Source organism: Anser brachyrhynchus (genome assembly GCF_964034855.1).
Source record: "Anser brachyrhynchus genome assembly, chromosome: 1".
Lineage (NCBI taxonomy): Eukaryota > Metazoa > Chordata > Aves > Anseriformes > Anatidae > Anser > Anser brachyrhynchus.
In genome coordinates this window covers 146899206-146910411 of record NC_137694.1, presented here as the reverse complement: position 1 = coordinate 146910411, position 11206 = coordinate 146899206, and the positions used below count along the sequence as shown (strand labels likewise).

The 11206-nt window shown below is 45.0% G+C and overlaps 1 protein-coding gene across 2 annotated transcripts in view; it reads left to right on the top strand.

Annotated features, from left to right (window-relative positions):
- Nucleotides 1-2842: 2842 nt before the first annotated feature.
- EDAR (ectodysplasin A receptor) overlaps nucleotides 2843-11206 on the top strand; it is a 144301-nt gene continuing 135937 nt past the window's right edge. The window contains exon 1 of one of the 2 annotated variants that reach the window (XM_080573495.1): nucleotides 2843-3819. The gene's annotated coding sequence lies outside the window, so the exon portion shown is untranslated. The remainder of the gene's footprint in view (nucleotides 3820-11206) is intronic. The other variant, XM_080573494.1, reaches the window with a different exon arrangement.

Genomic DNA, 11206 nt, shown 5'->3' with positions numbered 1-11206 from the left:
TATGAAACAGATGTTATTCTACTACAAAAGGAGGAAGGATCTTCCAGGACCATGACGGTGGAGAATTCCAGCCCCTGCAGAAAAACGAGAGGGAGCAACAAAAAGGGAGAGTCCCATCAGCCTTACTTAGTTTATGACAGCAGGAAAAACACAGAATCACAGAATGGTTGAGGTTGGAAGGGACCTCCAGAGATCATCTAGTCCAACCCCCCTCCTCAAGCCAGGTCACCTAGAGCATGTTACAAAGGATGGCATCCAGGTGGGTTTTGAATATCTCCAAAGGAAACTCCACAACCTCTCTGGGCAGCCTGTTCCAGTGCTCTATCACCCGAACTGTAAACTTCTTCCTCATATGGCAATGAAACCTCCTGTGGTTCAATTTATACCCATTACACCTTGACTGGCCACCACTGAGAAGAATTTGGCCCCATCCTCTTTACATTGTCCCCTCAGTTATTTGTAGAGGTTGATAAAATCCCCTCTCAATCTCCTCTTCTCTAGGCTAAACAGGCCCAGCTCACTTTTTCTTTCCTCATAAGACAGATACTCCAATCCCTTAATCGTCTTCATGGCTCTGTGCTCGACCTTTTCTAGAAGCTTTACGTCGCTCTTGTACTGGGGAGCCCAAGACACAAGGCAATAATATTGTCTGTTTTAGACATGTAGTTCAGGCACTTTTCATGCCCCCCTTTCCTCTCCTATGACTTGTAGGAAGATATGGGCCTTTAGAATGAACCTAAGGAATATTATAGTGACATGCTCTTCCCTTGTGCTGCCTCTGACACGATTGAGGGTAGGGTGGAAGGGCAGTTATGTGACAACAGATACCTGTGTCCCACAGAGCCCTTCAGCGTGATAGAAAACGTAAGCAGTAAGAAGCTTCACCAGTCCAGATGGCTGAGCCCTTTGGTTATCACAGCCCAGCCCTCCCTTCCTTCCCTCCTTGTGGCCTCATACACTTATTTGGCACTGACGCTTGCAAGTCCTCCCTGTTCCAGCTGGGTGCTCAGGGTGAGGATCTCAGATGTGTCAGAGAGAGTAAGCGAACACATGTGGATGTCACAGGGGCTGAAAGGGGGATTTAATCCTCTCAGCCTGATACCCAGTGCCTGATGCCAGGCATCAGTGTGACAACTTTTGGAGGCCTTTTAACAAAGCTAGCTCTTTTTCTTTCATACAGACTTTTCAGTTGTGTGTGGATCAGCAGAAGATGAGCTTTTTTTACACACAGCTCTTCATCACTGCAAAAGGTACACACTCAACACCCCTGCTGAGCATGCCCACTGGGCTGGCTTTGGGTCCCGGTGGGATGTGGACTTCCAGACCAAGCCACAGGGAGTCTGCTCAGAGGCAGGACCTCGGGCACCTGTATTGCACTGGAATTTTACCCTGGGCATGCCCTTCTTGCCCTGAGATCAGCAGGGCTGTTAAGCAGCTGAGAGCACATTGCGGTTGTGGTTTTTGATTTCCTTCTGCTTAGAAGCCTGGGAGAAAATGAAGAATGAAAATTAACATAATTTAGGCTAAAAGTATAAAACATAAAATCCTCCAGTGCCTCTCAGACTCCAGTGTGGTAAACCATCCGCAGAAAAACATATTGCTACAGAAGTACTGTAACTAATGAATCCTGATTTCCTACAGATTTGTGTCCTGTGGGTTGACTGGCTTGTGTGGTCTAAGTTGTATGCTTTTTGGGTGGCTGGGGAATATGTGAGGTCTTGCTCCACGTGGATTTGCTGCTTTCTCATAAGGTGTGCTCACATGCTGCTTTCCCCCAGTCTGGGCAACAAACTGGGGACAACTGTCTTTAACCAGCTGCTTATTGTTACAGACTTTTGAGGACATATTTTTGTTGGTCAGTAGTTTCAAAAGTTTTTAGGAGGACACAAATGCTGAGAACATGAACCTTATTTCCAGAGGAAACAGGGCTAAAAACCTATCATGCTCCTTCTGTTTTTTGCTCCACGTCTTCTTCTGATTTTCATGGTCCTGCTATTTTTGTTTCTTCTCAGGAAAGGATGTATCCTGTGGACTGTAGGGAGGCAACCTTTTTCCTAATTTTGCATCATTTCCAGTTAACCTGCCCTACTCAGGTATTCCTGCATTCATCTTTGCCTCTCATCTAAGCTCATCTTAACAAGGAACTAAATCCAGGAACAATTCACCTGCTGCTCAGAGAAACAACCCCCTTGGAAGATCAGCCAGGCTTAGCCATGTTCTGTCTGTGTCATCATGATATCGTCCGTAAGATTTTATTCCTTGCACGTAAGAAGGAAGCCACCTGCAATGCAGCTCTGGGGTCATTCTTTGACAACTGGAACCATTAAATTGAATGAAATAACTACATTAATTAATAAAATGAAAAGATGACCAATTATAATTTAATGCTTATTGATTCATAACATAGGGTTTGGTATGTGTTAGACAAGAACAAGTGCACCTATTTTCGATGCCCACCAGAATGGTGGCAGTTGGGTCAGCTGTGTAGTTATAAGAACAGCATATACTATAATCCAGATTTTATGAATCTTGTATCCCCACATTGTTGAAAGGTTTCCTTTGAGAAATATTTTTCATTGGTCTATCAAACACTATCAGCTTTCCAAAGTAGGTATTGGGTGCTCTCAAAAATAGTTGCAATATTGATGTGTTTCTCCTTTACAACCTCTGAGTTAACTGCAGAAGTTGCACTCAAGTCATTTGCAGGTGTTTTTTGGTTGGTTGGTTCTTGTTGTTTTAAGCTTATTTTCACTTCAGTGTTAAATAATGTTATCTAACTAGGCTATTTCACAATTTCTAATTGTAGGGGACACCATCTCTGCAGAAGTAACTGGCATGCCCTTAAACACAGCTAGTTGACAGCCTGAATTTGCAACCTGCAGAAAATTTCAACGTTGTGAGAATATTTCTGGTTTTCTTTGGAAGAAATGAATCAGCAGTCCAGAAAGGTAGATGTGACATTTTCAATCAAAGTCATTATTTTAGAAGTTTATAAAAGCAACGGGGAGCTGTGTGTGCTGTGAGCTGCACACAGCTCCGAGGGACCCAGTGATTCTTGGGGTCTCCCAGGCTGTCCTGTGATGGAGTCCTGTGGGAAGTCTGGGGGTCCCAAACCTGTTGCTGCGGGGCAGGAAAGCGAGGAAGGGAAACCTCTGGGAGTCACTCCAAATTCCCTCAAAATCAAGGTGTTTGTGCAGAATAGTTTGATTTTGCCGGGCCAGTATTTGCAGATGGAAAGCAGTTCGATCAGCACATTTCCCCCTCGTTCCATCCCCTGCACTTTCCCAGAAATGTTCTTCTGCTCCACGTCCCAGGCTCTGCACTCGCTTTTCCAAGTCCAGGCTGGCAGAAGTTTATTTTCGTTTCTTTTTTTTTTTTTTTTTTTTTTGGGCTACTCACAAGTAAAATCTAAATACAGCCAAAGAGGGAAGGCAGACAGGCAGGGGATGCTCGGCGCCTCCTCGTCCTGCACCTCTAGGTGGGGTAGGCGAGTTTCCTCAGAGAGCGGAGCCCTCTCCCGCTCCTTGCAGTTTGCAAAACTTCCCCAGCAGACAGCAAGCAGGAAAGGAGAAGTTCTTGGGAAGCCCTCCGAGCTTGCGAAGGCAGCGCCGGGCCGACAGAGCTGAGGGCTTCGGTGGTTTGGAGATCCCTGGGATCGAGCTGGGGACATTCATGACAAGCTCTGCGAGGAGAGGACGTGCGCGCTGGCTGTGCCCGAGCCTTGGCACCTGTGAGAGCACATCCAAGTGGTCACCTCAAGCCCTGTGCCTGCAGGAGGACCTCTCTGGGATTCGGCGGTGGTGACCCCATCTGCGCGAGGTAGGCTGGCGACGAGCGCGTTTGGCTCTGGGGTGGGAGCTGCTCTGTCACTGGGGGCTGTTGCTGGAAATCGTGTCGGGTTTAGGTTTTGTTTGAACAAGATCTACTGTTCTGTGAGTTTTTCTGCTCCTGGCATTAAACTGAAGAGCTGCGTTTTTCTGTGAGTGCCAGAAAGTAGCTGGAGGTCTTGGTAGCATCTTCGGTTAATAGCTGGAGGTCGTGGTAGTGCCTTTCGTTAAAAGTTTCCTCACTTTGAATGTGCTTTAGATTTATCTGTTGTGAGAAGTTTTGCTTTCTGACCAGTTCACAAACACCCGTGGGTCCAGCAGATCTTCTTACTTGAGTGGAAGTATGCGTTTCTCCAGAGGATAGGGGGGCTGCTGTTTGGGGTTTCCTGTTAACACTGCAAACTAATTTGCCTGTGCAGTTCAGACTGTTACTGCACGTTGGAAATTACGACCAGCTACCACAGCATTGGCAGCGTTGAGGCTGACTGCATATACATGTGAATACATGTTTGTAGCATGCTGATTTTTATTTTCCCTGCTTCTTCAGCCTTGCTGTAAGAGTGCTGTGGAGGTGAGGTCTGGAGAGGAAAGCGGGTCCCCAGGAGCGCCTGGGTGGCAGTGCCATTGCCGTGCGCTCCGAGCACTGTGCACTGTACTCGTGGTACCCGAGCAGCGTTGAAATGCCCATCTCAGCTACCTCTGCGGGATCAGAGAGCTCAGCCTGGGCTGCAAAACCTACCCCAGCAGCAGAGCCACGCGGCCTGCCTGAGCCTTGTGTGACTACAACCACTACTGGTACCGAGCTGGGTTTTTTCAGCTGCTGCTGCCATGACTACAGCATTGATGCTGTGGATTAGCGAAAAGGCAGCTTGTATGCCCAAGAGAAAGTGTGTTTTCATTTTTACAACCTGTGATGCTTTAGACAATACACAGAGGGGCATTAGGTTGCACTTCAGATATGTTCCCCACGGGATGAAGGCTGAGCTCATCATCTAGTGCAATGGTACCAAGGAGCTTAGTGATCAGTGCCTGCTTGGGGTGCCACCCAAAACCACTTTATACGCCTCCAGCTACAAGGAAAGCTTTCACACCCACGGCTGCTGTTTGTTGGAATAGGTGAGGCCTATGGCTACTGCTGCTGCTCCTCTACAGAAGATGAGAGAGACAATGTTGTACACTGCAATTTTGTGTGATGGATCTCAAAACATTTTGGGCAAATGTTTGAACTCTATGGCATCTCTATGAGAAAAATCATGGGAGATCATGAATTTTAAAGGGAAATCAATGTCATTATGCAAAATGGTGTCAAAACCTATGACTATGTTAATGATTACTCAGTCCTTCCTTCTTTTCTGTCATAAATGTCTAAGAAGTGGAAAGTGAAAAGAATATAAAGTGTCAGTATGCTCTATTGAAGAGCAACACCAATAAGAAAGCAATTTTGAAATGAAATGAAACAAAACCAAACAAATGAAGGAAATATATTATTTTCAGCAGTAGCCAGGTTGGCTCCACACCACTTGTTGGGAACAATTTCTCCTTCAGGTAAGCCCCCATGAACCCAATCCCATTGGAGATAACTGACAAGAAAAACTGTTACCAAAACTTGGCCCAGCCCTTTTGGCTTGCATGGTATGACATGATTGTGTTGGTGTTCATAAAAATGTAGTCTGAATTCATCAAAGAGCTCAGATGAGAATGAGAATGTGCACAGAAAAAGATGGTTTTTTTTTCTTTTTTTTCTCCTTTTCCTTTTCCTTTTCCTTTTCCTTTTCCTTTTCCTTTTCCTTTTCCTTTTCCTTTTCCTTTTCCTTTTCCTTTTCCTTTTCCTTTTCCTTTTCCTTTTCCTTTTCCTTTTCCTTTCTCTTTTTCTTTTTCTTTTTCTTCTCTTTCTCTTATAGGTGGCTTTTACAGAAAACCGCTGCCACAAATAGGCATTTTTTTCACTATTACACCTAGATGGAAAACATGTGATGTTTAATTTTTCATGTCAAACTGTGAAATGGTCATTTTCAAGGGATCGTACTGAATCATATGCGGTGGAAATCACCTCACTGAAAATGTTGAGCTGAATGTGATTGTACCGTAACGGTGTTTAGGATTCCTCTGAAAATGGCTTCACATGAAACATGGCAACTTTACGTGTAAGGGTGACATTTCTTGGAGGACTGGAATATTTTGACATTGACTACAGTTTCTAATTGAACCCATATAGCCACTCTAGATAAATGGTCCAAATCTCAGTTTTCAAAAAATAGCAGCATAAGCTTTTGAAGATAAGATGAATATTAAGATAATGTTTTTCTCATGTTGTCATCAGTAAAGGAATTCCCCTCCAATATCCTTAACAGAGTTGTTTCCTTTAACCATGCTAGGATGGAACTGGGTTTCAGATCGTATCTATGCCGCTTCTCTTCTCAGCTAAAAGGTAAATAAATTGCAACATGAGCTTCTGCCCATAGCAGAATAAACCAAGAATGTCCCAGCATGACCATACCCCCCCATGAGTTGTTTGTGAGGAGCTGGGGTATATCAGCCTTTCAATTCGTTCATGTTAAAGGTATCCATTTTCTTCCTCTGTGTTGCTCTCCAAACCAGGGCTTTGTTGCCTTCTGCTGTCCTCCTGACCCTCTAAGGCCAGTATTTTTTTTTTTTTATGATGCTTTCAAAAGATGACAAGTGTCCCTTTTCACCTTCTGGAGCAGCAGCTGTTGGTGAGGAAAACAATTCCTTCCTAATACACAAATTTTTCTGGCCAGTGAGTTGTTAGGGCAGTGAGACATTTGCAAAAACAGAGGTACTTTCCTGTCATGTGCATTCCAATGAGATAAGTCCCTTTAAAGGATTAGATAGTAGATAAAAAACAATGGAATTGCAACATTTATGACTGTCCACCTCCACAAGTGTTATTGGCCTGACTGTGTGGTCGCCATACGGACACAGTACTTGGCCATACTTTTTCCGGAAAGCCAAGAACCTGTGTTCACACAGCAGAAAACTAGGACATCCAAGTACTACTTGGAGGCCAAGAAACTTGTTGTTCTTTTGCTTGATTTATCACTTATCCTATTCTATAAAACACAAACAAACTGAGGTTCTGGGCCCACTCAGTCAATGGCAAAGCTCCCACAAGGCTGGTGTGCCCAGCTCTTGCTGGCTCCATGGCAGCATTTAGTGATCAAACACTGCTTCTTGAGCCATGCTAACATTGCACACATTTGTTTTGACTTGATGTAGCTCAGATCTTTCTGTTTCCTCCCACCATGGAAATCAGAACAAAAGTAGAGAGGATGTTATTCTCAAATTCAGAAGGAGTCCATTAGAAACAAAAGAATAAAAGATAAACAAAGACTATTTTAAAGCATTATCTGCTATTGTCTTTTAAAGAAGTTAAAGCTTTGCCAGTGGATTTTCAAATCTCTGTGGAGACAGAGTCAGGGCCACATCCTCCTGATCTGACGTCCGTAAGTGCCGGTTTTGAGCTGTCAGAAGTGGTGTTCTATGAAGTTAATCCACAATGCTTGAGCTGAATCATCCACCATGAATCTAGCAACAGGTTTTACATTACCACATTACCCTAACGTCTGACCATCTGCACTGCAAAACCAATAGCCAAGTCCCTGGTGGATTTCATAGAGTTTCTGGCATTTATTCTTTTTCAGTCTCAGTTCTGCAGAGCTGAGTTTTTTTTGGATTTGCTGCCTTAAATTCTGCTCATTTCCTTTTTGGGAGGGGAGGCTTGGTAAGATTTTGCACAGCAGAAGAGACTGTCAGAGCAGTGTCAGTTTTGTAGTGAAAAGGCTTTTTCAGAAGGTTGATGTTGCCCTGTTCCCTGCACCACAAAAAACTTCTCCGGCGGTTGGTGGTGTCTGTGCTTAGCCTTGCTTGACTTGCTGTGCACGCAAGGTTAGGAGGTTTCTTGATGAAACAGCTATCCAGGGTCCTCAAGAGCTGCTCTGATAATAAACATGTGTGGCATAAACCGTTGTTTGGGAATGTTAGTTGGATATGGTTTGTGGCCACTGGAGAGACGGAGAGGAAAAATAAAAGAGTTTATAATGCTTAGCTTGACTACCCTTGTGGCATCCTGAAATGCTGGTAGACCTGAGACCCGTTTGATCTTCAAGGCCAAAATCAGCCTAGATGCAAATCTACAGCGTCCAGCCCTTCCCCACCAATCTTCAATGAGAGGTTTGCTTCCCTGCTGGAACCTGGCATATAAAGATATACGAGCTCCAGTTTCTCACTGCCTTTGTCTCTGCTGTGCAAACACTGATGGATGTACATCCCCTGCAGATTGTGTTAATGAGCCTCTGGTTCTTTAGGTTTTATGGCCAGGACACGGTGCTGCAAAACTTGCTTGAATCCAAGTCCAAGCCAGCTCTATGGTAAGAAGAAGCCCTGGAAAGATTCACTTTTTTTTTCCCACCTCCCCTAGAGGTTGTGTTGAATATGAAGCTCTGTTAGACCAGCCTCTATCCTCTGTTCAGCAATATAACGGGCTGGGGACCAAAGCAGAAACATATGGCCAAGTACTGAAAGAGCTTTTAATTCTGACAGTGCATCCATCTCTTCCTTCAGATATATCACAAAGAAAAACTACTGAAGTGCCAGTTAGGCAGCATACAATTATCTGCAGATTGACTACCAGGATTTTTCTTTTAATCTTAAGCAAGAACGGTTTTAATAGTTCAGGATTCAATATTTAGAATTGTCCAGAAAAGAAGAACGCATATCTGTGAGATATTCCTTCTTTCTTTCACAACTGTATACACACTCCACTGCTTGACAGAAGGACCTGTAAGGGAAGGATGCCTGCATATTAATAGCCGGTAAATTGAGGTATTACAGAATTGGCTTCTGTCACTGAAAAGAAGGAGACAAAAAGACCCTTTGCATCCAGATCATACATCTTGGAAGACAAAAACTGGGACTGTAAAAGTATGAGGAACAGACTAGATGAAAGGCTAAAAATGTCAGACTGTGTTAAACTATCCGATGCTGGTTTATAGGCTGCTGTAGTTAGGAATTGTGAAACAGGCGGCATCCTCAGACATGGGACTGAAAGTTACCATCTATAACCAAAAGGATTTTGAAATTACCATGCTAAAGTGAGGTTTCTCCTCTTAGAGTTAACAAAAATATGCAACAGACCTCAAAGGAACAGAGTTTAGTCAGTGCTGAGCGCATTTTAATACTGTCCCTGAAATGCAGTTGCAAAAGAGAGAAAAAACCAATCAACCGAAAAACCAAAAACCCCGAGAAAAGGCTGGGGACGCGTTCTTGTTTTTGTCACTTGACATTTTGCCATTTCTTTGCTCAGGGGGCGGCATGTGACAATGGGTCCCCTGAGCTCGACGCGTTTGTGTTTCCAAAAATAGGAGGGAATGCTCCATGAGCTGCTGCCCGCTGGCTGGCCCATGCACCCCCTTTGCTTTTCTCGGTCTTCCACCTGCATGGCTGGCAGGGCTCGATGCTTCGTGAGCTCGCCTCCCAGCCGCAGGAGTTTATGGGCTGGCGAACTGGCGTGAGCCGAGGTTCACGTGAAGTCTGGCAGTCTGAAATCGGATTCACGAAGCGTTCAGTTGTGCCGGCGGCAGGAGGGCAGTAATTTCCAAGCGAGGGGCAGAGCGCGCAGCTGAGGGCAGTAACTATCTCAGCTGTCACTGCCTAATCCATCAGCGAGTCTGAGCGTCAGCACCCTCCAAAAGAGACAAAAGCGGAACTGAGTATCCAAGCATTGTGGGGCGCACATTTATTTCATTACGCTCAAATATTTCCCCTTGATGGGCCTTGTCTCTTTAAATTTTCCATACAGAAAAAGCATATGCTAGCATATTGCCAATTGGAGGGGTATATTTTTGTGTGCATGTGTAGATCCAGTTCATTTCTTTGGGACATAAAATACAAAGGAAAAAGCCATTGTTCTTTCCTTGCTCTCAATTTTCAGAAATTACCAGTTCTCATAAGCAGACCAAAACAGATAACAGATGGCATTGGCTAGCAACAAGGAAACCTAGATGCAAATACCGTACGGTATATGAAGAACGTCTCTGATGTGGCAGGGTTGTGTTTTCTATCATGGTTTCTAGCTGGTTGTGAGAAAAGTCCTGCACTAACATTTTGTGGTATTTAATTGAATGTGAAAGGTGAAAATAATTCAGCTGGTGACCAAATGGCAAAATTGGTAATAAATAAAGGAATAAGCAAACATGCAGGGGCTTGATCCACTTCCCAGTGAAGCCAAAGGGAGACTTTCCAACAGCGTCAGTAGCCCTTCAGCTGGGACCTACGTGCCCATATCCGATGGTCATCCAAGGCCCAGATGTACACAGGCTACACTACGAAAGAGAAAGAGCAAGCTCTTGCCCACGAATGTTTCCCTGGCCCAAGGAAGCACAGCCATCAGAGACGGCTCCATCCCTCAGGGAAGGCAGCAGGTCCAGCATGTTGGCCACACAGATCCTGGCAGCCCACTGATCCTCTCAGTGACCACAGCTAGACTGAGCTACAGGTTTGTCCATAGCTGTGGGGTGCAGGTCGCTCAGAGCTTGTGTAAAGTTGCTTTTAATTTAGCAGAAGTGGAAGTCAAACTAAACAACCAGGCAGATAACTCTGGTGCCAGTACCTCCGTGTGGGGAAATGCCGGGGGCGCTTTGAAGAGGTGCCCTTGGGGATAAAGCATGTGGGTGAGGCACGTCCATGTGGAGGTGAGACATTTTGCTGCAGCTTGATGACTGCACACATTTTCCACTCACTCCTGCACACAGTGTCACCTCTGTCTCAGCTTTTCAATTCCAGCCTGCAGAGCAGGGAAAGTCAACACAGGTTAAAAGAAACGACGGTTCCCCCAGCTTCCCTTTCCACCGTGAGCGAAACTATTCTTGTGGTGAACAGGTATCAGATCCCTCCCCAGGAAGGAACAGGAGAGGGCTGAGCAGCTGTGAAGCTCAAGCCTGGTGTCTTGGTTGGGTGAGGCTACAGTTGCATGCCTTCTTCCTGCAGAAATGGGTGCCTGCCAAGTCTCCAATACAGAGCACTTGTTTCTTGTGCTGCAGAGCCCTAAGATATCAGGCGCAGCAACAGACAGACAAATGCACTCAAAATGACAGCAGTTCCTTATATTTACTCTTCTTGCCTCTGCCCTCAGTGCTTGTACAGACAGATCCATGGCAATGAAGACAGCCTTACCTTGTTGGTAGAAGGATGTGGTTAAATGCTTGCAGGTTTTGGCTTTTTTTTTTTTTTTTTTTCTCGAACATGAGAGTGTTGATGGGGTGCCAGTCAAATATTGGCAGATATTTGAGAGCACCCATGTAGCTCACCCATTTGTTGGTGATGTTCCACTCGTGCAAGTGATGTGCCTGTCCTACGCCTTT